This window comes from Manacus candei, unplaced genomic scaffold (genome assembly GCF_025592945.1).
Source record: "Manacus candei isolate 608988 ecotype Guabito, Panama unplaced genomic scaffold, ASM2559294v1 h1tg000076l, whole genome shotgun sequence".
Taxonomy (NCBI): Eukaryota; Metazoa; Chordata; class Aves; order Passeriformes; family Pipridae; genus Manacus; species Manacus candei.
The window spans coordinates 11,667,025-11,694,531 of NW_026138124.1; the positions used below are offsets into that span (position 1 = coordinate 11,667,025).

Here is a 27,507-nt window from a genome sequence, read left to right on the forward strand (position 1 = left end):
TAATGTAAGATGAAGAAAAGAATATTTGCATTTAATGAGTGAATTTGAAGAGCTCAGCTGGATTTCCTGCAGGCTGTCCCTGGAAAGTTGATTCTTGTATGGAAAAAAGTTTCTTCCTAAAAACAAAGGTGTTCCTCCCCTCTCCAATCCCAAAGCACAGGACACTTATTTAAGTATCATACTGAAACACCTTTGGTCTGGTGCCAGACTAAAAAATAACATCTCTGGAGAATGGGAGGGTGGGAAACCACAAGGAGCCTGGCAGGGAGAGAACCCACATGCAGCTGTTTATGAGGCTTGTATATTTCTCTTCCCACTTTTCCTTTTTTTTTTCAATTCCAAGTGCTGCAGCATAGCACCAATACATTAACTTCATGCCTCACTGAATAACAGTATGTTTTTCCTTTCCCTCTGCTCTGTCATGGGAACACTCTGGGAGTCGATCTGTGCCAGGGATGGACCAGCCCAGCTGGCTGCCTGGCCCCTGCAGCCCTGGCTGTGGAGAAATGGCTCCCCAGGGAGCAAAGGGGGTCGTGGTGCCCCTGTCCCAGCCCTGGCAGCTGCACCATCACCCGACACACAAACTTCAACCTTGAACCACCAACAGCTCCTGACTAACACACGACAGCTGGGAGTTCAAATTCCCACGGTGATCTATGCTCCCATTCATATCTTTTGATATCTGAAAGTAGAGAATTTCAGTGAAAAAGGGCTTTCCACTAAGATGACCATAAATCTCAATGTGTTTACAACAGGAGACTGACCAGAAGAGTTTATTAAATCTCTAAAGGATTTGATGTATATCAAACTGTTACATAAAGTCAATACTTTGGAAAGAACTAGACAATAAATACCCTACAAGAGGCAATATTTCTATCACAAAGAAAGCAATCACATAAAGATTAGGAGACCAATTTCAATACTGAATGCCAGTCTGCTGTAAGAAGACATTTATTGTTTTTCTGAGTTATCACAGAGGAGCAAAATAAGCTATAACAATATTCTGAGCCCAGCTAATCATGCTATCAAAGTCAGAAATACTCTTTCACCTCTTAAAAATCACTTTTCTACTTTGCAAATAAAAAGAACAAACTCTTTCAGGTGCAAAGGGAGGGAGGAAAGGAGATTTATCACAATGGGCAGTTCAAAATCTGAAAGTGCTGCCCCTCAACTATGAAAAAGGCTTGAGGTCCCTCTGTGGGTGCACTTGGTCTGTGGGTGAATGGGGCAGGCACTGAAGGGGGGAGCCCACCCAAGGGACACCAAGTCTGCCCCAGTTGCAACAGTTGGTTCAAGAATCAAAGCATCACCTGGGGACAAAGGCAGCCTCAGTAAAGGGTTTGGGAACTCTTTCTAATGACTGATAGATGAAGACCTATGACAAAAGATCAATATTTTGTGTGGAAAAATGCTTATTGTTTTCTTTCTCCCCCTATAAACAGATTTTTTCTTTAATAGTTTAAATTAAAAAAATTAAAATCTCAACCAGTTCAATTTTAGCAGAAGCCAAAGAATAAACGTCCCTGGGGAAGAGTGCTCTGCGAGTATTCCAAGGGCAACTCCCTGCTTCACTCTCATTCCCTATTTTCCCACTGTGAGGTGCTGTCTCCCCCATCAGTGTCCTCCACCCGTGGGTGCCAGCTCTGCCCCACAGCCAAGCCCAGGTTGTGCCCACACCCCCAAACCAGCACCTGTGCCCACACTGCAGGCTGGGGGGACACTGAGCTGAGAGCTGCAGCTTTGAACTTCAGCCCTGCTCAGTGAGGGCACATCCCAGCAGCACTGCAGGGCACAGTGTCCTGCCTCAGCACCTGGGGAGGAGATCAGACCAAGCACTGGGAGGTACTGGGATGCCCTGGGAACATGGGTTATCCAAGCACCATAAAAGCCACTGGACTCTCGCATGGAAACTGCCCCTGGTGCTGACCATGCTGGTGGGATGCGTTTGAGAGTTTGGGTTTGTTTGGCTGAAGCAAAAATTACAAATTTTAATACAACATGGGAGCTTAAAATTTTGTGTTGCTTTTGCACAGCACGTGTTCCCCCCTGACACTCCAACACTGAGCAGAGAGCACAGCAGGCAGCACGTGCTCTGTGCACAGGCACAAAGATAAGCTCTTTGCAGGAGAGATTAGCTGACAGCCAAAGTGAACACAGCTATTAATAATGACCCCAGTCCTGAAGGGAATCATCAATTATCCTTATCATCTTCAACGTGGATTTCTAGAAAGATGAATCCAGCAGATTGGTGTGTACAGAGAAGAAAGGAAATGACACGGAGCTGTTGCTCATTGTTATCAAGAGCTGAAACACAATGAGATGAAGGTAATTATCAGCAATTTTAACATGACTGTACCAGATGCATCGATGCTGTAACATAGCACACCAATGGGGAGGAGGTACAGGAGAGATACCAAACATGATTTTCAGTCCAAAGCAAACTCCTTATCTCTCACAGGACCCATACAGGAGTGCTTGGAGGCAAACATTTTGGGGAAGTGATGTTCATGGCTGCTAGAAACTCCTTGATATGGACAAAAGAGGACCAGATTAGCCAATGAAAAGCAGTTTTGTGCTTAAGGCCCAGAAAGGAGAGGGTCGATATGTTTAGTCATAATTTTGTGGGGAAAAGGAAAGAACCCAAAAAGAACTAGCACTAGAGCAGGGGAGGTTTTAGAAAGCAGGAAAGGGAGTTACACAGCAAAAAATCTAAGAGCCCTCAGCTGAAACTCCTACTTGTGCTGATTAATCTAATAGGGGACATCAAGCATGAGTCAGCACATGAAATACATGCCAAAATATTTTGTAAATCCTTTTTTGACATTGAGATGGACCTTAAGATAGGATGGTACCAGAACATGATGTACAGCACCACTGTCTACTTGATGGATTGGTAGGTTGTGTGACATCCTGTGACAAATGATCTCCATGTTCAGGCTGCAGATTAACTTTCTGGGTCATTTAATAAATGACAGGAAAAGAAGTTATTTGAGGGGCAAACTAGAATGGAGTTCCAGTGACATGATACCTCTTGCTGACACTATTTTGGGAGAATTAATGAGAGTAAATGGCCCCTTCTCTGCTTCTTTCTGCAAGGTGATCATAATTCCATGAAGAGAGCACTTATATGTCACCTGGTTTATTGTGGGAAAATTGTGTTTGATGCAGAAGAATTAAACCCCTGAGGAGGGATGTGACCACGGCATGAACTCACTTTGAGGACTCAGAAGTGCTGATTAATTCCACCATAATGATGCAAAAATACATCATTCTATCAGCACTGTATTTAGATCTGAGCTACACATTAGCTGTAAGGCTCTGGGCAGCTGCAGCTTCCCAGGTCACTGAGATGTGGATGGAGGGATGGCCACCTGGCCAAACTCCCAGCAGAGAACTCTGCTGCTCACATCCTCTGCCTCCCTAGTAGAGCTGCCCACCACAGTTACAGGCCCAGATTTTGCAGTTATTTGGGAACTCAGACTCACAGGAAGGTGCCTTGAGATGTTTGGGAAAGGGACTTGCATCCCTCCGACAACCCTGACAGAAAGGCAGAACCAACTCACTGTTACTGCATTCCCAGTTTGTGTGCAGCCTCAGCTTCCCTGGCTGCAGCAGAGGCACAAGGGGGGCAGAAACCCATGGGTGGCCTTTGCACATGCAGTGTCCTGAGGGAGGGTTGTATGAACTGCAGACAGAGCATCCAAGTGCCCAAGGGAGCCCGGCTCAGGCAGGATTTGTCTGCTGTCTCCTCGGCACACTCCTGCCTTCCCCTGCCCACGCCTGCACTGCAGCTGCTGTTTATTCTTAGAATGAGAGAATTCAAGAACAAAAAAAATTAAGCCTTTAAGGGAGAAAAAGCTGAAATTACCTCTGCTTTTGAGCAAGACACTGGTGGATCCTGCACAGCCATCACAGGGAAGGGAATAAAAGACTAAATTACCTCTAAGTCTACAGGAGTGGCATATTCGTAAAAGCAACTGGCACGAACAAGCTAAAATTCATTATCATGCTTTTCATAGACTGGCTATAGGAGCATTATTATTCTCAAATCCCTCTGAAAACCAAGTAATACCTTCTCCTTCTCTCCTTTTGTTTTGCATATCATATCCTAGATTAATATATAACATTAATCAGAAAACAATTCATCCCTCAGGGTTTGATGTAAAGCACTGAGGGCTATTTCATACAGCACAGAAAATGCACCACTGCTCTCAGATGTCCCTGAACCCCACCTTCTCTGGGGGTCTCTAAAGGGTTCTGAGCATCTATGGCCTTTGTCAGCAGAGACACCGTGACACAGTGCAGGGGAAGGCCACCCCAGGGAAGGGAGTGGGGTTATACAGATGAGCAGCTGCCTCCAAGAAGCCTCAGACACTGCACGCTAATTTCAAGGGAGACATGGCAGGGCGAGAGGGGATTCTGCACCCCCTGCACTGGGCAGGGAGCTGCACAGCACCAGCCTTGGCACGAGGGTACAGTTTAAAAGAAAAAAATTACTTTAAGGCTGAAACCTGGCTCTGGCTGTTGTCTTTGACTCTCTTAAGTGCCCAATGCAAGGTGAGCCCATAAAGGGTCTGATTGGTGTGTTTGTTCTTTTAAAGGGGTGCTTCACCCGAAGGAGGGCAAAGCTCCAGAGCCCATTTGGAAAGGTTAAGGGCTGCAGAGGAACATCTACAACCCAGGCTTCAAAGGGCCTGAAAACTCACTTGAGAAGAGCAGTAAGTTAATTCTGCAGAGCTTATTTCTTCACTAAGCCCCACACCTTTCCCTTGCCCCATTAAGAATAGCGAGTGGCTTCCCCAGAAGTCAGTCTTGCAGTCTAATCAGGCTTGTTCTCTCTAATTGAAGTTAATCACAGGAGACTGCTCAGAGCAGGATGGTCTCGGGAGTGATGCCTGTCAGAGGGGTCCATTGATGTAGGGCCAGCCCTGGGACTGTTGCCTGGAGCAAGCCCTGGGGGCTCTGGATGCAGCCCCACGGAGCAGCTGCCAACAGGGCAGTGGCAGAGGGGCCTCGGGAGCAGCACCCCAGCCCTGGACACTCTCCTTACAAGCAGTTCTGCAGCACAATTCAGCTTCTCAGCTGGATGACACTGTAATTCCTCCCAGGAAATCTCCCAGGAGATCAGCACCAGGACGAGTCACCTGTGCTCTGCTGCACACCTCTACTCCACCCCTAACACCTGGGCTCTGCACAGAGCATAACTGTTTTTATTTCACCTGTTTATTAAGAACAGCTCTGCTCTATTTCTGATGGAACAATAATCTGCACTCTTATGGGGCTGGAGGAGTTCACTTTTTAAAGGAATTTGACAGCAGCTTTACTAGTTTATGGCAGAAAAGAAAAGGCACTTAAGGGGATTTTGTTTGTCATTTGAAAATTAGCCTAGAGGAAAAAGAATCTTCAATTGAAATTTAATTAAAAACTGATGAACCAAAAGCCTTGTAGTGGCTCTGTGAAGTCCCATCCTCACAGCACAAGAACACAGCCCTGATAGGCAAGAAGAAAATAAAAAAAAAGAGATTTAAAGCTAAAACCTAAACAGAAATGGGCCAAACCATAGTCCAGGGGCACCAGACCATTGCTAGAGCAGAAACTGTCCCACTGTGCTTAAACAGGGGTTTTAAGGGAACTGCTGAGTTTCTTGTGTACTACTGACAACAGCCCATTAAACTTACTGTCATTATTTCATCCATCTCTTTTGGTCAAGACCTCATGCCCCTGAGGGGAGGGGACGTGTCCCTGAGGCCACACATCCCCCTACACGGTCACACACAGCACCCAGCTGGGGTCATTGCTCACAGCCAAGGTCAGCCTTGGCCCCTAAAATATTAGAGCATGTTCATAAACAGCTAATAAACCCACAAATGAGTGATGACTTGGCACAGGAGGAGGAGAGGTCAGAGTGGTGCTCAGCCACTCCAGTCTGCTCCAGAAAGGGAAAGAAGAAAGTCCCCAGGGTGGTCTGGGGCATGTCACTGGTGTCACTGGAGCTGCTGTGGGAAGGGCTGAACACAAGACCTCTGCAGTCACATGGAGAAGCAAATGGATGTGACCTGCAGCAGAAATCTCTGAGGCCAGAGTTTATGGCTTCACTTTCCCAGCTGGACCAATTTAATTAACTATGGGAACATTAATTATTGGCTGTTGCCATTTTTATTTCAGAAAAACCAACCAGCATTTCACCACGTCAATATAATGCAAAATAGCCACTAACCCCAGCCTGAGCTCAGGCCCTGGACACTTTAGATTGATGATAATTTCTTTGCAGCTCTTACTGGCAAAGAACAATTTTTAAAATGGCCCCAAATACCAGAGCAGCCAGAGGGATGAAATTTTCTCAGATACTTAAAACCTCCTGTTTATCACTCTCTGCAGCATGTGATATACATTGTTGTACATTTTCTGCCACAAGTGATTCATGAATAAAGAACATTGTTCAAATAAGCTTAATATATAAAGAACTGAAGCATTGTGACATGGTCTTAAGGTGACCCACAATAGTTGCCCCCCCACCTCTGGACTTCCCATTCTGTTCTGCAAAGCTGAGGGGCTGCAGGAGGCCCTTGGGATGGCAGCCACTGTGCCACCACTGCTGGGAGGTGGCTACTTGGGACAGGGAGGAATTTCAGTCCCCTCTGCACGGTGGCATTGTCATGAACTCACATCTGTTGCAAATGCAAGCCAAGAACTACCTTGATTCAGTAGAGAATTTGGGAACAACAATGCATAAAAATGAAAATAAGGATGAGAATAATTCCATGCCTCTTTGTGGCTCTGATAGTATGGTTTAAAACTCTTGGCCTGACTTGAACAACTTCTAACTTGCACTAAAAAATGTTTCAGAGATAAAGGAAAAGGCAAAACAAGACATTGGAGACTCCAGCAGCTCTGTGGTGCTGAAAGCAGCAGGAGGGTGCTTGGGTGGCTCCTGAGGAGTGTTTGGACCTGGAAGCGAAATGTCCCTGGTTCTCTGGGTCTTTGCCCACTGATGGCCACTGTGGCTCACACAGAGGAAGAGCAACTGGAGTGTCACAGACTGTCACAGTGACTACCTGCAGCCCCCACACTCCTCCCACTCCTCTTCTGAGGCTGCAGAGACCTGTGTGGGGTTTGCAGAGGATCTGGCCAGCTCTCACCACCTCCTGCACACCTCTCCCACTAATGGACACAGCACAGCCATTTCCCTGAACTCCTGCATTTTTCTTTCCATAATTATCTCCTTTAAAAAGGCACGAATTGAAAATGAGATGCGGAGCCAGCGGGCTCTTTTGAGCTATGGTTATTAGCTGTGTGCAGGATGAAAGTGGTATGACTCCCCAGATAAATATATAGTTCATTAGAAGTGTTTGGGATCACTCTATTCCGCTGATCAAAAGCCTAAATCACACAGTTAGCAACATTAAGGAGCTATATTATAATTTGAGTTATATCTGGATAAAGCCACTTGAGAAGCGAGGGAAGCCCAGCGGCGCTGGCAGGGCCGTGCTGGGAGCCCAGCAGTCACACCCCGGCTGCGGCTCTGATCCCAGCCCACACAGCCCAAGACAGGATTTCATCCTGTTTCCAACAACTTCAACCACTCTGGCTGTGTGGGAGCTGCAGCCTGTGCACACCAGTTGGTGCTCTTTTCCCCAAAACACAGCTGTCAGGTTTGTCTCACTCGGGTTTTAAATGGACAACAAACCCAACCAGCATTGCCTGTTTGCAGAGGTATTTTTGAAACCACGCTTGAGCTCTGTTTCCAGCAGTGTCCCAGTGGAACACTGTGTGTTTGGGGAATGAGCACATCTTTGTGTCACAAGCCTCCAATGCCTAAAGTGTGTTTGTGCTAAGGAGCACATGGGTTGGATGGTTCAGGGAGCTCAGGGGCTGCAGAGAAAAGCTCTGGTGACAGGTCCTGTCACCTGGCACAGAACTGCTGCCTGCCTGCCCTGGACAGGAGCCATTGTGTCCAGAACATGCCCTGCAAATGAGCCCAGAGCACCAGTGTCTGGCAGAGGAGCTTGTCTGTGCCACCCAGGATGCCTGTGAGCACTGTGGGATCTCTGTCCTGCTCCTGCCTCAGTGGAAGGAACAGGAACAATCACCTGGAACCACCAACCACAGGCTGTGCCATTGGACACAACAGAGCCACGTTGGCTCCATAGTCACAGGACAGGGAGTGGCATGGGTCAGGGGTTACTTTAAACAGCAGTATTTAAATCATGCCTGATGAAATACTAATTCTGGAGAACAATTGCATGCTGATTTACTTGGAGCTACCAACACTGACAAAGGTGATTGTCCTGTCCCTCTTGTACAACCACTTCTTCGCAGCACACAGCTTAATAAAAACCCAGAAACCCCCTCCATGACCAGGCTCTGGCTCTCCTCAGAGAGACCTCTGCAAAGCCCAGCACGACCTCCCAAATCTTGGCTCAAAACCTGCCACTCTCCCACTTCCGATCATTTCAAATCTGGCTCAATAAAAGCCATCTGAGACCGAGGACATGAATACTGATGACAACTTTTGCATCCAAATGATGTCTCAATCAGTCAATTTTAAAGAGAGCACAAGTCTCTTGTTCAGCTTCAGGCTTTGACAAGGACACCACAGAGTCCAGGCGATTTGCTCCTCGGGAGGTGGGGAAGGACTGCTGGGTCCCACAGCACCTGCAGCAGCTCCTGCCCCACACCTCTGCCACCTGATGCAGCAGAAAGCACTTGCCATGGTGGTCACCCTGCTTAAACAGGGCTTGCTCCTTTTCCCTGGCTGCCCTCACAGCACAAGCCCAACCCTCTGACAACTGGATGTTCCTGCTCACCCCACCGCTCCTCCCATGGAAGTGGGACAGCCCACGGCAGGAACTGCTGCATTTAGGTGTGTTGGAATTAAACAACAGCTTTGCTAATGCACAGCAGGAGAGCACCAGTGGGAGACTGCTGCTCCCCCCTTCCCTCTCCAGGAGTTCTTGCCCAGGCACTGATAAATTAAACCCGGCACCTCCTTTGACTAAGATGGATGGCAAGCTTAAATGATATCCACTGAACAAATGGCTAATTTGTGTATTCTTCCATTCAGGATTAGGCTAATAAGATGTTCATTTATGGATCTATTACCCAGTCATTTAACTGCTTTCAAGAAGACGACTGGGCAAATTCCACCACTCCAGTATTGATTTCCATCTTTTTAGGCCACATTTTAGTGGGGGGCTTGCAAAAGTTATTTAGTGGGACATATCAAAACATTCATTAAGCTGACACAGTACTTTAAAGGACACGAGAAAAACTGGGGGTGCTTGATTACTGTGGTTCCTGGAAGGACACGTGTTCAGGGTATTTTAGACTCAGAAGTGAAAAGGAAAACTGAAGCCAGTCACTGCTGAGCATGCCGTGGAGGCTCCCCTTGTCACTGGGGTCCTTCAGGGAACCCTGAGCTACAGCAGCCTGGTGCAGGGCTGTCCCCAAGCAGAGCAGGGAAGGGAAGGTCATTCCCAGTTGCTGCATGGACCTGTAGTGTCACCCCAGGGGCAGCTGAGCAGCCGTGGAGAGCACACATTTAGTCACATTGGATTTTTTCAGTGGCATCAGCATTAGCCTCCTTCATGGCTCTCATCAACAGGAGGGAGGTGGTTTGTACACCCCCCTCACAGGCACTCAGTCAGTGCTCGGCTCAGTGCCCATCAGAGCACGTGCTGGGGGGCAGGACTGCTGACACAGGGCTGCAGCATTCCACAGCTCAGCCCCCGGGGCCTCCACTCAGACTTCTGGAGACAAGAGGAAACTATACAGAAGATTTCCTTTTAGAATGAAGATTTGCAGTCACTAGATCCACACCCAGTCTGTGGAGGCTTTGTGTCTGGATAAACAAACCAGCACTCTGGTATCTGCGAGGCCAGCCACTGGGCTGGTATTAATTCAGGCATGGGGGAAGGCTTTCTGCTTGAATTAAAATAAAAAGCATCAGCTGTCTGGTTCTGCTAAATTAAACGAGGAAATAACTAAAGACACTGGTATTTTGGCTGCTGTCATTAGGATCCAGCAAGAACAGGCATTTCTGCACGAGGCAGTTCTCTGCTGCTCTTTCCTTCCCAGCCCTGTGCCCATGTTCCCAACTCACTGCCAAGGTGCTCTCCCACCTGCCAGGGCTGGGGCTAATGGCTTTACCCAGTGCTGCTGCAAGGGGACAGAAACCTCCTCACTGAACTCTTCAAAACACCAAAGACCGAACTATAACACTCCACACGGGTCACTCGGGGAACAGCTCATTACCCGGGATTTTGATAATGCTGCTGAGCATTGGAAGCAGGAAAACAATTATCTTCCAACCCGGATTTACCAGCACTGTTGTCCACTTGCCTCACTGAAGCACAAGCTCTAATGGAGCACTTTACTGTGTGAGATCACTGGTGCCTTCTGGAGACAGAACAGGAGGGCACATAAGAGTTCTTAATTTACACTTCTCTACTGGGTCTTAGTTAATTTAACAGGTCCCTACATTCATACAATAAATTATCGCTCCAGAAAAATGTGCTGGTGCCAGGACATAACTGTTCCATTTAATACACTCACTGCACCATGGAACCCCATCTATATATGTGCTGTCATGTGCTCCACATTAACAGAAATTCTCATGCACATTAGTGCTCTTTTCCCCCTCCATGATGTGTCCTTTCAAGCAGACAGTTAAAAAGAAAATACAAATGTATCCTCCAGAAGTCCACTTTCATCTAATGGCACGCTTTCTTTCCTGCCTGCCTAGCAGGTGGATGGGATTGAGCCCAGGGTCAGACACAGAGAGCAGAGCCAGCACTCCAGCAGGGAGGAGAGCTGCTGGCAGCCACTGGAGCGAGGACTCACAGTACCCTGTGCTTCTGGTTCAGCTTCCCTCAGCAGGGTCTGGACAGACTCACGGGCTCCACAGGGCACAGGGGAACCTCCCTTGCTCCTGGGACAGCCACCTGCAGAGCCCAGCATTGCCAGGGCACGGCCACCCCTGGCCTGGGCACAGGGCATGAGAGAGGAGCACGAGCATCCACACAGCACCAGGTACAGACAGTCTGTCTGTCCACCCTTCAACCTTTCTCCCCACAGCCCTCTGTATTCCAACAGTGGCTTGCAGGGACTTCCCAGTGTGCTTCCCCAGGGCAGCAGCCCCTCCCCAAAACAGCCCTGGGAAAAACCCTTCCCAGGCTGGTTTCCATCTGTCATCCCACCCGCTCTCAGAAATCAGTGCAGAGCACTGGGTTGTGACCAAGGGAACAGCTCAGTCCTATTCATCTCTCTCTTTTGCATAATACATTTAGGAGCGGATCTATTTTTTATTGCAGAATAATATGTCTGGTTTATATATTGGTATCTTTGTGATATACTGACATTTCGTGCACATTCAGTTCTCATCCCAGGGAAAGCTGGTAACTGAATACCACCACGACCCTGTTTCACGGCACCAATTATGATCTTTCCCAGGTACTATTTGCCTCATTATCTGAGCGAAGAGTTTTATCTTACCCATCAGGCAAACCTTCCGAATTCACAGCTGGGTAGATATAACCTTGGATATTTAGCTCAGCCTAAATGGCAGCTAATATTGCACTTAACTGCTGCTTTTAAACATTTTCATCCTATCGCTGTTAATCACATTAAAAGGTATTGGATATATAATTTCCTTTAATTATGTGACAATATCGGTTGCTTCCTTTCTTTGGAATGTTATGCATAGAGTAGCAGTGATTAATGCCAGGATTTTCAGAAGGCAGTCAGAGAAAGCTCCTAATTGTTGATTTATGCCCTAATTGAAAGAAAGACACCTGGTTTTATCCTCACCCTTTTGATTTTTACTTTTCGTTTGAGTCCAAAATTATTCTGCATGTGTCGTCATTACATTAATCAATACATGTTTTGTCTTTCACAAATCTGTCTAATTGCTTTTCTCATTTACACAGTCATTTGCTAACGAACACTATCACCCACTAACATGGATGGGAGGATTTACACGGTGCCCTGAGCAGATTTAGAAGGAGAAAGACATCAAGTCCATTGTTAGAGGCGCAAGATCCTGAGCTGTGAGCTCAACTGCCCAGCTGGAGAACACATATGGAGAGCTCCCCATGGCAGCCCTGAGCTCAGAGCTGTGCTCATGCCTGTGCCATCCCATGGAGAGCTCCCCATGGCAGCTCAGAGCTGTGCTCATGCCTGTGCCATCCCATGGAGAGCTCCCCATGGCAGCTCAGAGCTGTGCTCATGCCTGTGCCATCCCATGGAGAGCTCCCCATGGCAGCTCAGAGCTGTGCACACGCCTGTGGTGGGGGAAGCAGGGGGGGCTCGGGCCATCCCTGCCGTACAATGGGGTGGTTCACATTCCACTCACCCCTGACCCTCTCCTCAGACAGCACTGTCGCTTCCCTCACACCTGAGCCCAGTTCCCCTTTTGAGACAAGGCTCTGGATAGCCAGCAGGGAAAGGGAAAACTAAACGGTTCAAAAATAAATAATTTTAAGTACAGAGCTGAGATTTTCTACACCCTCACATACACAAACATGGGCTTGGGTTTTCTGACTATGGCTCCTAAGTCCTTATGTTTTTTGGAGGCCACGAATGACACTGAGCCTTCTGTGATACTGTAATAGGAAGTGCCTGAAATGACAAATTAGGAGAAAGAGTGTTTGTGACAGTGATAAAGGGAAAGTTTAAGGCTTGTATTTAGATAAATTGGCTGGAAAATTTGATCCACACAGTCTTTCAAATACGATTATACAAACATAATTTGCATAAATATTATAATTAAAATTCTGCCTATGGCATAATAAAACAGGGAAAATAGTATTAAATGATCAGGGCATTTGAATGTTTGAAGTATAACTGTGTGATGTTTCATGCTATCCATTAAATAAGTAATGTATTGCAAAATCTATCAAAGCAAACGGAAATTAAGCCAGATAAGGCTGGCTTTTTATTTTGCATGGGTTTTTTTTCTGAGGCTATCATTCCTTTCAGAGCCCATTTGATTTTTCCAAGGTACTAACTCAGAGTAATTATAACTGGATCTGCTGTAGTGCTGTGGCTCTCCGGGTGCTGTAACTGCAGCATGTGCCAACGAGCAGCTTATGGGCCATGACCTGTCATTCTTGGGTGGGAGCCCCATTCTGTACCCTGCTCTGTGCCATCTCCTGGCACCTGGAACTGCTGCACAGAGCCTGGCTCAGCCTCGGGTGTCACCTGTGGGCAGCACAGGCCCTGTCCCTGAGGGCTGGCCCAGCCAGGCTGCCACATGCGGCACGTGCAGACCTGGGGAACCCGTGCCAGATGCCAGCACCCTTCCTCCAGGTGTGTCTCCACACTGGAGCACTGTTATTTCCAAGTGCCTTTTCCAGGCAGACTCTCCCACCCTGCAGTACACTGACACATTTCACACAAACAACAGATTGCTGAGCCCTGCTGGCTTTGGAGCTCACGGTGACGGGGCTGCTGCCACTCAGCACTTGCTACTTTCTTCTGCCTACGCTGACTCCCACAGCCCCTGCCACCTTATTCTCTGTGCCCCCATCACCTCCCTGGGCACGGCACTCCCTGTGCCCTTGGCAATGGGCTACCACAGCCCCACCTTCATTCTGCCATGCCTTGCATGGGGTTCTCATTAGGAGATGTTAATGAGGCATAGCAGGCAGTGTGATGGGCACAGGCAGTACGTGGGTTCAGCAGCTACTGATCACACATGGTAAGCATTAAACATGGTTCTCAGCATCAGACCAAGCTGCTGGACACTGGCACTGGCTGGACAAGGGACTCCCCATCTGCTCCTAGCACATGACCAATGCCAGTGCCCACTCCCTGTGGTGCAGGCACAGCGAGCAGGGTCCGGACCCCCCCGCCCAGCTCAGCCTGTTGTGCCCACAGCCACCTTGTGGCTTCTGCCAGGGAGAAGGGGAACCTGCACTCACAGCATGAACCCCCCACTCAGAGAGCAGATTGGGCTATTTATTCTATCTATTGCCTCAACCTGGTAGAGACCCAAGGATGAAAAGGCAAGTAGGAAATGAGCTTCAAAATGCACAAGGAAATATCCTTCCTTATCAGCCACTGCTTTGTCCCTACCACTGCCAAGGTCTCTTTAAGTAAACCAGAAAGAAAAATAAGACAATAAAGAAAACTTAAGAACAGTTTACTGAAGCATTTAAACTGCTGCAAGGTACGTCGATCCATTGATATAAATCCTCCACTTTCTCCACCTCCAGGCCTGCAAACAAGGCAGTCTCGCTCCTAATGTCGCTTCCACTGCTGAAAATTTGTGACATCAATAAAATCCTGGTTTGTCAGTACAAATGGAATTTTAAATTGAATTCTTATCAAATTAGCCTTTCATCAAGGTCATGCAATATTGTGGGAATAACCTTTTCCGAGGCTGTGTATATGCTGCCAGAGGTGAGAACGACACAAATTCTAATGAGATTACTCAGCTGGAGCACTCAATAACAGGCGATGGAGGAGCCGGGGTGACATTAGGTTTAGCGATAATTTAAGTAAATGGCTACACCGGTGCTCGAAGCACAATGCTTCACCCCCCATCTCGGCTGCAAACCCACACACGCAGCACCTCTCTCACAGTTCTAAGCAGCCCCAGAGCAGTCACGGCTCCAGTCCGGCAGAACCAAATAGCATTTCCTGGAGGAACTGGGAAGAATTGTAGATGCATCCCCTCTGCTGGCTCCCTGGTGCAATAAAATTTCCCTTCATTTCAGGTGAATGGTGTTTTGCAACAGCAGCTGGAGGGATTTTCTATCAGCCTTGCACCTCATCACCAAATTTGTGGGAAAAACCTGTTTTTCAGCATGAGGAGCTCAGTGCTCAAGGAGCTGGGCAGGAGCTCAGGGGGTCTCACGTGTGCATGTTCTGTGAAGCGAGGGCACAGCCTCACTCCCTCACTGGCTCCAAGGAGATCCCGTACCCGTGTCAGGCACTGCCCACAGCTCACCCAGACAGGGGCACTGAGCAGGGTGCCAGGAGGGGGGAACGCTGCCCCAGCACCCACTGTGCCAACCTTGGGAGCTGCAGGACCCATCTGAGGAATCTGTTCCTGCCATGATGGAATAATCCTGATAAACGAGTATGAGCTGCTGCTATCCTTTTGGATAACATCTTGCAATCAAATATGTAGATCAAACTACACAATCAAGAAATAAACTACCCAGCTGCTAAAGCCTTCTTCCCAAATAACAAAATAGCCACATATTTGACAACTCCAAAAAATATTTCAGCAAACATAATAGAGAAGATAATGCTAATTAGGCTGGTATTTTATGCCATAACACTCTTGAATGCCTATAAAAATACAATATTTTCAGCAAAAGATAATTGAAAAGATTATTTGGCTTATCTAAAATAAGTTTTTCCAAGCCTCAGCACATCTGTTACAAGAATTCCTGCAGATACATGGTGCAACGCTGTTGGCTCAATGGATGTTCATCACTTTGAGAAAGAGATGGATAAAGACATAGAGGGTTTTGTTCATGATGGCTCCCTTTGGCAACAAATGGACATAATCACTTTTTATCAGATCTGTGGAAAAGTGGAAGTGACTGAACAAGTCCAGGGAAACAGCAGCCAGCGAAGCTGAAGTCCCGAATGCTTGAGCGCTGTGGGACAGTCCAGGGCAGCCTCCTGGGCGGGTGGGCAGGGGGGCACCACGGCAGGTTGGGCGATCTGCTTGCACAGGTACAAGTTGATGTAAACGCTGTGCTGACATTTCCCTGCCAACCCGCACGATTTGCTGTCTGTTGCTAAGTTACGTGTTTATCCAGCGCGGATCCCTCCAGCACCACACGGAGGGCGGCTCTTGCAGATGCAGCTTCGGCATTTGCTTTCAATGACAACTCAAACTGAGCATTTGTTTTTAGCACATGTTCTTGCTGTTAGGATCTGCAGGATGAACCCTTGCAGCACAGACAGGTGTACCTGAAAGCCTCTGTCTGGAGAGGTTTTGGCAGAGGGGGAAATCCAGGCTCGGCTGCAACAACCCAACCGATGGTGAGGGAGCTGCAGTACCCAAGGGCTGTGGATGCAGCCAAGGGAAACACAACAGTTCTGAGAATATTTTGATATTTAAAAATTGAGCATTTCAAACCTGAAGGTCCACAAATTCCTTGTCTTTATCCTTCCCTGCTTGTCTCCCTCCCTAAATGCTCCAGCTCCAGGCAGACTGAGCAACATCGTTTGCTTTCAACCAGGTCTGTACAGTGCTATGGTGTTTGCACTGGTGGTCCCTCCAGCTGACAAGGGAGGAGGAAAACGTCTTGATGTCTTGTTTTGGGATCTCTTGGTGTTCTCTCTCATATGGATGTGTCCCTACCACCCCAGGAACCTTGGCTGCACTCACCTCACATGCTACTGTGGCCACAAGCAAGTCTTCCTGGTGAGCACCCCTGGGTACCTCACCCCTGTGAGGCAGGATTTTTTTAAGTCTCAGAATTTCTATAAATATTTACTCCTGTTCGATCAGTATCTGCTTTACAAGGCAGCTGAGCACAGACCAAGAGAGAGGCAAAGGGGCCAGTGCTCAACTCTGCTCCTCACACAAGTGAAGCAGCATCTCATTATTCCAGGGCAGAAGCCCAGAACTGGTCCTCAGCAGCCTCTCATCCAGAAGCTGCTCTGCTGGTTCTAAGTGGACTCCTGGCATGAATCAGGTTTATCCATGTGCTGAAGGGCACACTGTCCACGTTCAATATTCAAAATACACTAAGCACAATGTTTGTGAAAAGTGTCAAATGCAATAATATATTCCTGTGTTTAACTTCAGGCTATCCCCTTGACAACCTCACTGAAAAGTGTTAGAATTGGACAAGATTTCCCAGGAGTAAAAGAAATCCATGTTCATATGCTTATAAAGGCTGACAGGTGAACAAACTCTTCTACAGGGCAATTGCAGATGCTCTAAGTGACATTTTAAATTCTTAAGAATTTTCCATTTGCAAATAGAAGTTGCCTTGCAAAACAACAAGCAAACCAAACAGACTTCCCAGAAACTGGCCCTTTCTGTTGCCTTCTCACGGTTTTATTTTCCAGATGAGAAAAGAATGATCTGTGGTTGGGGGGGAAAAAAAGGCCGCTCAGAAATGGACTTTTGCATCTACCCCTTTTTAATAATTTATGGAAGAGTAATAGGCCAGATACAGCACTAATTTTTATCATAAACAACTCTGGGAACATATTTTACTCAGAGCCTTTAGCACAGAAAACAGATTAACTGGAAAAGCTAATGGTATAGTGCAGTATAAATATTTACACAAGCATTTGACTAAATCCTTTATTAACAGGTCAAGTTTTCTCTGAATTTTTCACCTTTTGTTATGAGATTTTTAATGGGTTTATACCTTCCCAGGCTTTAAAAACTCCTCAAGGGAGGGGGACATAGCCCCTTAGGAACCCAGCTCTTACTGCTGTGCTATTTCCATCCTGTTGGCACTCACAAAAGAGGATTATGCCTAAATTCCTGTGCCCCTACATGGGACAGGATGCCCCAGAGAGTGAGGAGCAGCCAAGGGGACTCTCACAGCAGAAGCCCCATGGCTGTGTTACTGTCAAGTGGATTCAGCAGTCTGCTCAGAAACAGGGTTGGAAGTATGGTTTGCACTCATCAATTATCCATTTTGTCATTCTAGTTAAAAAAAAAAAAAAAGATTGTGGGAAATTGCCACCCAGGTCACCATTTAACACAGCTGTGATGAACATCTCAGACTCTCCTGGTGTCACAACTCATTCAGCTCAACCTGCCAGTCCTGCCTGTGCCCAAATGAATCCCATGAACCCAAGGGAGGCAGGGGAGAGCTGGGCCATCCTCTGGGCTACCCACTCCAGCAGCCCCGTAGCACCCAGCCACCACTGGAGGTTTGTTAGGACTTTTGGGATTTCTTCCTACAAAAAGCTTGTCTTGAATGAGAGCAAGAGGAAAGGCACCCTTGGACAGCAAGAGGTCTGTGGGGAGACATCCTTATCAGCACCATTAGTGATGTCTAACTGGCAGTTCAGAGCCAAGGAAGAGGTGAGATTGTTTCCCCCTCTCCTGCTGCTCCAATCTGTCCCCAGTCGACAGAAGGTGCTCGTTTTCCACAGACCTGCAGTGATGATTTACCCCAGCGACAGCTCCCACCCTGCAAATGTTCCAGTAGTCTGTCTCATGTCTCATGGTTCTCCAGTCATGCAGATAATTTTGTTCTTAATTAAACAAATGCCACAATGACAGCTGGGAATTAGCAGCTGTAGTTTGACCAAGGAAGTGTGATACCTCCTTTAATTAAAAGAAAAACCCTCAAAATTTCCCTAATGAAATCTCTACTCTGAAAAGATGGAGCAGCTATGAACGGAAAGCAAGACATGACAGAGCAGCACAGTGATTCAGTAGATGCAATTTTCTTGAGAGAAAATACTTCAACTATCAAGGAAAGCAAAGAAGCTGTGGAAGTTGCAAGAAGTCAGCTTTCCAATTGATTTTCAGCCTGACTTTGTAGAGCGTCATTCCCAAGTAATGACTAGGAAAATGTACAGCATCCCAATTACATCCAGGAGTACTAAACACTGGAGCTATAGAACTTAACTGTGACAGCTCAGACTGTGTTACACAGTATCTTTTATTTCCTAAGGAGGCAGGGATCTGCAGCAGAGGATATGAGGCAGCCAGAGATTCAAATCTGTTTTGGTGGTTTTTTTTAATATTGGCTCTTTTCTCCACCTCAGAGCTACCCAATGTATTTACATATTCTGACACACCAGGCTTGCTCTCTTGATAGATAAAATATGCAACTCTATTTAAAAATAGAGAATCTCTCTCTGGATTTTTTCCTAAATAACATCAGATACATAAGAGACTCCCACTGGTGTAAAATCTCCTCCTACTCATTAGACTTTTAACACTGCCCCTCTGGACCCAACCCTTAAAATGCTCCTTACGTTGGGCAAGGTAACACTGAGGGCTCTGTGCCACCCCTCCCAGGCCAGAACCCCCTCTGTGGGCAGGGACAAAGCTGGAGCACTGCAAACCTGCCCCATGTCACCACCATCACACCTGCCTTGTACACCAACACAAGTGTCTCGTCCAGCTCCTCCCCTGCATCACAACACTAATGCAAGCAGACATGCTGTGATTATTAGCCAGTGGTTCAGAAAAACAACAGGAGCAGAGTCCGTGGGGAACTGGTGCTGAGTGGCCAAAGACAGCGATTTCTGCGGAGCTGAGGCGCTGCCATCTGAAATGGGGGTTTCTCAACGTTTTGCAATCTTAGGAAATTATAGTTTGCCTCCAGACAATCATTTCACAACAAATTTGGAAGAGGATACATACTGTCTTTGTGGACTCTGGGGTTTGCCATAGGGAGTAAATATACAACAAGTGGAAACTGGGTCAGGTTACTAAGGACAAGAGTAACAACAAGACAAATATACAAGGACAAACCCAGGAAACCGGGGAGAGTGGGGCCGGTCCCTGCCCCAGCACTGGGTGCGGTGCCAACGCACCACAGAGTGCCCCCAGAACCCATATCACTGTTCAAATGGAACTTGATAAACCAGAGGCTTTACCCTAATCCCATCTCCCTATTTTCTCTTTCTTTTGTTTATTCCTTTTATGTTTCTGCTGTTTGTTGCTTCAAAATGACCCACCTTTCCTGGTGTAGGAGCTGCAGAGTGCTCACCTCTAATGTTATTTCCCTCCTTCCCTCCTGTTGGGCTCAGCTTTTATCTTGCTTAGTCGTGACAAGATTGGTAAAAATTACTGACATTAATAACTTGAGTTGTTCAGAGAAGCAACAGTTAACATCATGCTTTCAGCCCTGGCACCTGGAGCTCTCCATCCCCACGTGCCAGCAGGGCATGGCACTGGTGAGGCACTGGTATGGCAGCACCTGACTCGTGCCCCTGTGGGTGACAGCACTCCATCCCTGGCATCCCTGCAGCCTGGCACCAGGCACCTGCAGCCAACAGAGCAAGCTGCTGTCATGTGCTTCATCTTGGCTGTCTCTAGTTGGGGCAGAGGACAGTTTTTCCTCCCAAAGCAGGCAGCAGCAGTGCCCAGACAGCAGCAGGTTCCACTCAGCTGGGTCTGAGCTGAGGGCAGGAGCAGATGTGTCCCACTCCAAGCAGCTCCACAGGGATGGAGCAGCTTTTCACCATGCTCATTACCCTTTGTGTATTCCTTCATTGTTTGCAACGGCACACACGGGATCGCAGTGATGTATTATTTATGAGAAATAAATATTAATCAATATGAATAAATATTTATGCATGCATAAAGAAGAACGGCAATGGATGATGGCCACTGACTGGTGGTGAATGTCCTTGCACTCAGGGACTTGGCAAACAGTATAAATACATCAAGCAGACATACAAATAGACTCCCTCCCTCTCTGGGTCTCAAATACCAGGTGTAAACACTCCACATGAATATCAGCTACACAACAATGCTTTTTTAAAACTACAGCACAATAAAACCTTGTGATTCAGGGGCTGTGGAGGTGAATGGGATTTGAAACTGCCCCAAGACCTGACAGGGATGGGGCTCAGGGGATGGTGCTGAATGGACACAAGCGAACCATCCCTGCAGCAGGACTGTCCGTCCCCCATGGCACAGGACAGGGCTTCCCTGTCACAGGAGATTCACCAAAGGAAGGGGAAGAACCAACCAAGCTGAGAATCCTTAGAAAAACTGAAAGTCAAAGAGAAACGAGGACTCACAACCGCAGCGGGAGCTGTTGGTAATCAGTATGTGCCACCATATGTTTTAATAATTTCAGATTTCTCACGTCTCTAGGGAACCTCAGAGGGGTTTCCACACTCTTCACTCAGTTTTCAAACTTATGGCTGTTATCATCAATAAAAGATTTAGTTTACTCACTGTTGCAGCCATATAATGAAAACCAGGTGCAGCTATGTAATATTTCTCTTTAATTACTATTTGTGGCATGAAAAAGAAGAATTAATTATTCTGCATTGTTAGAACAGGATGAACCACCTACTAATTACAAACCTGATTTTCATTCGGGTGATGCTGCACAACATTCTATTAGTCCAAGTAAACATCAACATCAGTTTTAATAATTTTTTGTCTTTCTCCCTGCATGAAACACCTACCTGATGGGAACAGACACACAGTTACAGAGTTACAGATCTTTCCCTTCACACACCAGGTCCAGAGACATAAAACACGTTCCCTCCACATCCTTAGAGTGAAAGAGTTTTCCTTGTCTACCCACTCCAGCTATTTTCTCTAGTGTCAAGTTTGGTTTTATGACTTATGGGTGAAAAGTGTGAATTCAAGGAAAACGTAGTCTTCCATTATTTATTTATACTATCCTTCAAAGTTACCCCACTCAAGAATCCACAACCATTCCTTTATTTGAACTGCGTGCAGGCACGAACGGATGTGTCTGTTAAGTGTTAGTTCTGCTAATGCACTTCCTGACAGTCAATTTTTAATTCCTGGCAGGGGTCTGATGTCCAAATCTCACCAAAAAAAGAAGAAATTCACAAAAATTCCTATTCACAAAGGAGTTGTGTTAGCGCTTACTGAATGCCAGTTTGTGATGAGAAGGCTCTAGTGTTCCTAAATTATGCATGGCTGTGCATCCAGCAGATCCTTTGCTTTATTTGCTAGAGTCTCACTTGCCAGAGCACTCCAGGGAAGGAGGAGAGGCTCCTGTCAACATGAATACAGTCAACCAGAGAAAGAGGATTTCACCAATTAGCTGATCAAGTTTCTTTATTCTGGTATTTTTCCTCTCTCCCTCTCCCCCAGCCCCGTTTCTGCTGCCCTCGGGGACGGCAGGGGCAGGGACCACAGGCTCCACTTGCAGCCTGCGTGGGAATGATGACACTGCAACATGTGGGGCTGTGTCTCTCCTCCTCCCCCAGCCTGGCAGCAGCACTGACAACGTGTGACTCAACCACACCTACACTTGTGCATCCCCTGAGCATCCCAGAGCCACCTTTGTCATATGCCTGGAATGGTGCAGAGCCCACTGAGCACCCCTCCTGCTAGTGAGGGTTGAAACAAACCTGTTTAGGAAAGAAAGCCCTCAAAATGCAGCACTTTGAACCTCTCAAATTGTTTTGTTTGGATTTTATTGGAAAGGAGACTTGGAGGGGGCTGGCTTTGAAGCATTTCTTATTTTGAAGTTAATTGTGCTGTTAGTTATCACTCAATCAATCAGAGAACACAAGATGGTACAAGCCAGACCCCTGTGCTGGGCAGATATCAATATTCATGTAAAACAGAATCAACTGAAGCACTGATTTAGCTGAACAGAAATTATTTTACTGCAGCAAAGCAAAACCATTTAAAAACATTATTAGCCTAGTAAATCTGTTTTGTTGTTGTTTTGTTCCAGACTGGAACAAAATCTCAAGGCTGTTAAAGCCCCACAAAACCAACTCAGAGTAAGCTGTTTGTTTCAATGTTTTTTAAGAGACAACTGAATTCCCAGTCACATCCTGAAATTACCATCAATCAATCCAGTCACTCCAGCATATTCATCAGCTATAGGTTTACTAACCCAGGCTGTTTAAGGAAATAACTAGTTGTTAACTGCACCAATCTTCCTAATTATTAAAAACAGAGCTATAACCTGGCTGTCTCTGACATCATTAGACTTGAAAAAGCAAACAAAACCCATTTGATAAACTCAGAAGTGCTGCAGAGGGCAAGTAGAAAACCAAGCATGGTCTTCCTTCCCAACACAGGGACACTCCTGGCCATGTCCCCAGCCCAGTTCCTGGCAGCAGTGCCCACACTGGCTCCTGCAGCCGTGGTGCTGGAGACCAGCACGGGCCAGGAACAGGCACAGAACTTCTTTGTGCTCCTTTGAGATTTTGTTTCTTCATCCATTACCATTCTTGTTTCCCAGGTGCTCTGCCTCCCTTCCAGCTACAACCCCATACAAGCTGTGTGTTCCCTGGGATCAGCCAGGGAAATCCTGTCCTGGGTTCACATCTTGCAGCAGGATTTGGAGATTTTCTCTTCCAGTCCAACATTCCAATCCCGTCTCTTAGGCAACTCTACGTGACTCACCGTGCTTGATCTCCTACCACTGCACAGGTATAAGGACTCCTGTTCCATGGCAGCCATCAGCAGTTCCTAATGTTCTGCTTCTTTGATCTGAACTTGATAAACCTCAAATGAACATTCCTGGGGTCCCCTGCACCCCACAAGGTTACTGGGGCTCCAAGTTGATTTCCTACTGAGCAGAGCAACTCACTCAGCAGCCCCCAAGGTCCTTCCCCAAAGTCATACCCCTGCCTGTTGGCTGAGTGTCCAACTCAGACTCCTCAGACCCCCCTGTCCCAGCCCACAGGGCAGGCAGACAGAGCCAGCTGGATCCAGTGCAGCTGTCTTCTCCTCTTCTCCCACCTGGCAGACATGGCTCTTTACAGCTGACTAAGATGAATGCCCATATCCATGGCAGTCTCCTCAGCACAGTGCCCACAGCAGCACCAACCAGAGAAGGTGCTTGTACTCAACGTGCTTCAGTGTATCCTGGCAGCTCTGCCAGTCCTGTGCTGGCAATCAGGAGCCTGAGCTGAAAACAATTAAAAATGGAATGGCATGGCTCTCTTACCTGGGAATTGACCCAGAAAGGAGATTAGAATAAGGCTGTGGGAAAAAGCATGAGGTAGTTTACAGCTCCAGTGTTCTCCCTCTGAGCCAAGTGTGCAATGAATAATGATAAGCCTCAGCCTGATGTTGCTCCTACTATCATAAGCACAGTTTTTTTCTGTGGATTTGAGGGGTTTTGTTTTGGTTTTTCTTGTTTTTCTTTTAAAACCGTACACACGCATGCTCTGCCATGCATGGAAGCAGCAAGCCCACAGAGTCCACCCCACCAGCCCTCCACACTGCACCGTGGCTGTGCTTGAAACAAGTGACTCAGCTTCAGGCTCAGAGTAGCTGCTCCTGCACAACACGGCTGCTGGAGACAGATGCAAGAAGGGAAAGCCACTGGTTATTTCTTTGCCATTGCTTCTTTCCTTTGCCTCAATTCCTAATACAGATTTTATGTACAAAGAACTCTAAGAAATGCCAATAGAGCAGGGGAGACCTAAGTGCTCACGCTGATGATGGTCTGAAGAATGGTATGGATTAATTGCAGCTCTCCAGGACTGAGAACTGTAACCACGAATCCATAATCATCACAGACAACTGCTGAACACAACAGCTGCTCAGGCTCCCCATTAAACATATTTATAGTGGTGGCAATTCAGAAAACAGACACTGCTTTATGGAGAGTTAAAAAGTGATACCATTTGCAACACACACACACACACATTAAACAACCATAAAGCTCCCCCCTGCACCGCACAGCATTGTAATAGATGTTGGCACTATGTCAGGAAAAGCAGTTTCCTGGATTCAGCCACATTAATGTTCACCCTAATGAACTCTCCGGAGGAACTGTCATAAATGACAGAATATCATAAGAGAGCTTTGCTGCCAATAGAGGCCAGTGAGAGCCCAGACTCTGATTACATCCATGAGACGAGCTCTGAGCTGTGATTTTCCGAGGCAAGGCAGTGATATTTCTGGTTTATCAGTTATTCATTGGGTTAAGCTCGCTGCTTTTATCTCTGCAGTAGCATTTGAAATAGGATTCATGGAAAAGAACTTTAAAGATGCCCTCCAAAGTTATTAGAGATAATAATTGAAATAGTTCTTTTGCCTGACAAAAAAGCCAATGGCTAAAATTATTCAAGCCTTTAAAAATCAGATAATAAACTAAGTTTCTTCCTACTGGTAATCAGCTCATTTCATTGCAAAGATCTTAGTAAATTCAGCTTGGTTAACTCCAGTCTTTTTAGAGAAGGTTATTCAGCAGTGAGTAGTTTAATTTTACTTCTTGTTTTTTTTTATTTTTGGTTGTGTTTTTGTTTTTTTTTTTAAGTTGTATAAGCCCTAGGGAAGAGGAAGAGAGATGGGACCACATGTGAATATTTCTTTCTGTTCAGTTGCCATGTTCAGTGCGCTCAGGGAAGTTCGCTCACAAGAAAGCATTTACCCTAAAACACACACAGGTCTCGGGAGCTGGGACCATTCCCAGTGAATGGTCTGCACAGCCAGTCCTACATGGCAACAAGAGTCCCTCTCGTCCAGCACACCTTTCTCATGTAGAGCATGGCAATCCTGCTCAGACATTCACAATCCAGTTACAGCTCTGACTACCACCCTTTCTGCTGTGACATCCAACCAACAGAGAACTTACTTCAGCAAGCAACTACCAAATGTAACAAATCACCAACCGCTCACAGACTATTTCCCACTTTATTTCAGGAATGTAGGTACATGCCTTCCCATCCATAGTGACTGTCATCCAAGGACAGCAGCATTTCTGCATTGGTTGCACCTCAAACAGACCTCTACCCTTCTCCTGTTTTGCTTCATTCCTTTTTCAGCACCTTTCTGCCTAATTTCAGCTCATTTTGCTGTTTTCTGCCTCCTTCCCTCTCCAACTCACAGCTGACCACAAACAGAGCACACGGGACTTCAAGTCACACTGTCATGCCAAGGGTCTGTCATTAGTCCAAACCAGCTCCATCACTTCTGGCGAAGAGTGATTTTATATAAATTGGAACTGCAGCCTCATTTCCAGAGGAACAGATAGTCAAGTTTTGGATCCAGACTCCAGCCCCCATGCTACAGTCCTCTCCTCCCTTGGAGCAGGATGGAGCCTACACAGCAGAGTGCAGGGAAGAGCAGCCTGACACAGAATAATTTCCCCAGAATTCCCAGGACCAGCAAGGGACAAGACACCAGATGTGCTGTGCTTCACACCCCCCCCCAAAGGCAACGACAGCTCTCTGCACCCAGGACCTGCTGGGATCAATTAATCAACCCTCTGCCTCCCCTGCCCAGCAGGGTGGCAGAAGCAAAGCCAGGTGACACTCCCACCTTCCTCCCTGGGCTCTGCCACAGCTTTGCAGGAAAACAAACACTACTGCAGTTTTGCAGTCCCCCTTCTTTGCTTCCTTCTTTAATCCCTAAAACCGGGGGCCAGTAGGAGATAATAGAGCCTCCTGTGAGACTGAAGCAATTTACCAAGTCAAAGGTGTCCTCATTTAATAATCTCCACACCTCCATCACCCTGACAGCATGTCTTCAGCAAGCCATTACAGTCTGAAAAGCAGTGGGGACAGGAGATAGGGAGGCCTGTCACAGTCACTGGTGAGCTCACTCCACAGCTTACCTGTCAGCTGCAATCAGGCATCCAGAGATTCCTCTGCCACAGATCTGAAAGAAAGAAAAAAAAAAAGAAAAATCAATCACCATCATCCTGATGTGAGAAAATCCCCAGTGCTCCAAACATGCCAGGTAATTCATCACTTCCTCATAACATACATCAGTCCCTTGCTCCTCATCAAAACTAAACCCACCATGAATTGAAACACAGAAGGCAGTCCTGCCTCTATGGAGCACTCCCAACCCTTTCCCTCCCAAACCCCTAAACCCCCCAACAATAACTATTACAAAGCTGCTCACCCCAAGGAGTTGAGCTTGCTTCAGTCCTGAAAAGAACATAAATGGGGGTGATGATGTAGCCATTAAAGCAAAACTTCTCCTGGTGTTAGGAGCAGAAAAGCTCTGGAGACAGCCCAGAGCTGAGTCTTTCAGGAGTCCTCAGGAGAGCTTTTGATGTTGATGATGATGTCAGCCCATCATCCCTCCACAGCCAGATTCCAAATACCCAAATCTCTTGCCTAGGCTCAGCCAGCTACAGAACCCCAAGACAAACAGGGACAAAGACAAAAGGGGAGTCACCTTCCTGCATTTATCCACCCACTAATCCCTCCCCTCCTGGAGTGCCTCACCTGCTCTACTGACCCTGACAGGTGGGGAGGGTAACTGAGCCCACCTGAGGGCTTGGGGCTGGGCCTAGAGAGACTTCTCACATTCCTGTGGTACAGAGGGAGCTCAGGCACCAGCACTTGGCTTCTTCTGCAGCTGAGGGTGGGTGGGTGGGAAGGGACTACCAAAGGATGGAAGGGCAGTAGGGCTCAGCTGCACAGTGGGATACAGGTTACATCCCAAACCATCAGTTGAGGTGTGCTGCACTGCAGGTTAATCAAAGCACTGTTTTGGCACCTGCAATTGAAGAGCAGAGCTGGGTGTGGGTCTCCAGTTTTGCAAAGGAACCTTTATTTCTTTAGGCTCCCTGAACAGCAGAAGTACAGATTTGGGCAAAGAAACCAAACACTGCCTTGCCTTCCTCATGGCTATTTCCTGGAAAACAAAGCAACTCCTTTAGAAAATGGTCCCAAATCCCTGTATTTCCAGCTTTTCCTCACTGCTTGAACAACTACCATGGTCTCAGAATACTCTCCCATCTGCTAAGTGCTTGCAGGAATTTTGGGTTGTTTTTCATTTACCATCTTAATTAATTGCCCTGAAGCTTACTTTTCCCTTCTTACCTTTTGCTTATCAGCTCTCTCTTGTCACATTTTCTAATTATTGCAGACATTTTTGTTTAAGGAGGATTTGCTCCTTTCCTGCCA

General features: G+C 46.9%; 1 long non-coding RNA gene across 1 annotated transcript in view; it reads right to left on the bottom strand.

Annotated features, from left to right (window-relative positions):
- The window catches only part of LOC127480775 (uncharacterized), a 31,960-nt gene extending 5,412 nt beyond the window's left edge, over positions 1-26,548 (bottom strand). The window contains exons 1-2 of the long non-coding RNA XR_007908015.1: positions 26,495-26,548; positions 26,202-26,245 (exon numbers count right to left, since the gene is read on the bottom strand). This is a non-coding gene — a long non-coding RNA (uncharacterized LOC127480775). The remainder of the gene's footprint in view (positions 1-26,201; positions 26,246-26,494) is intronic.
- Between the last annotated feature and the right edge of the window lie 959 nt (positions 26,549-27,507).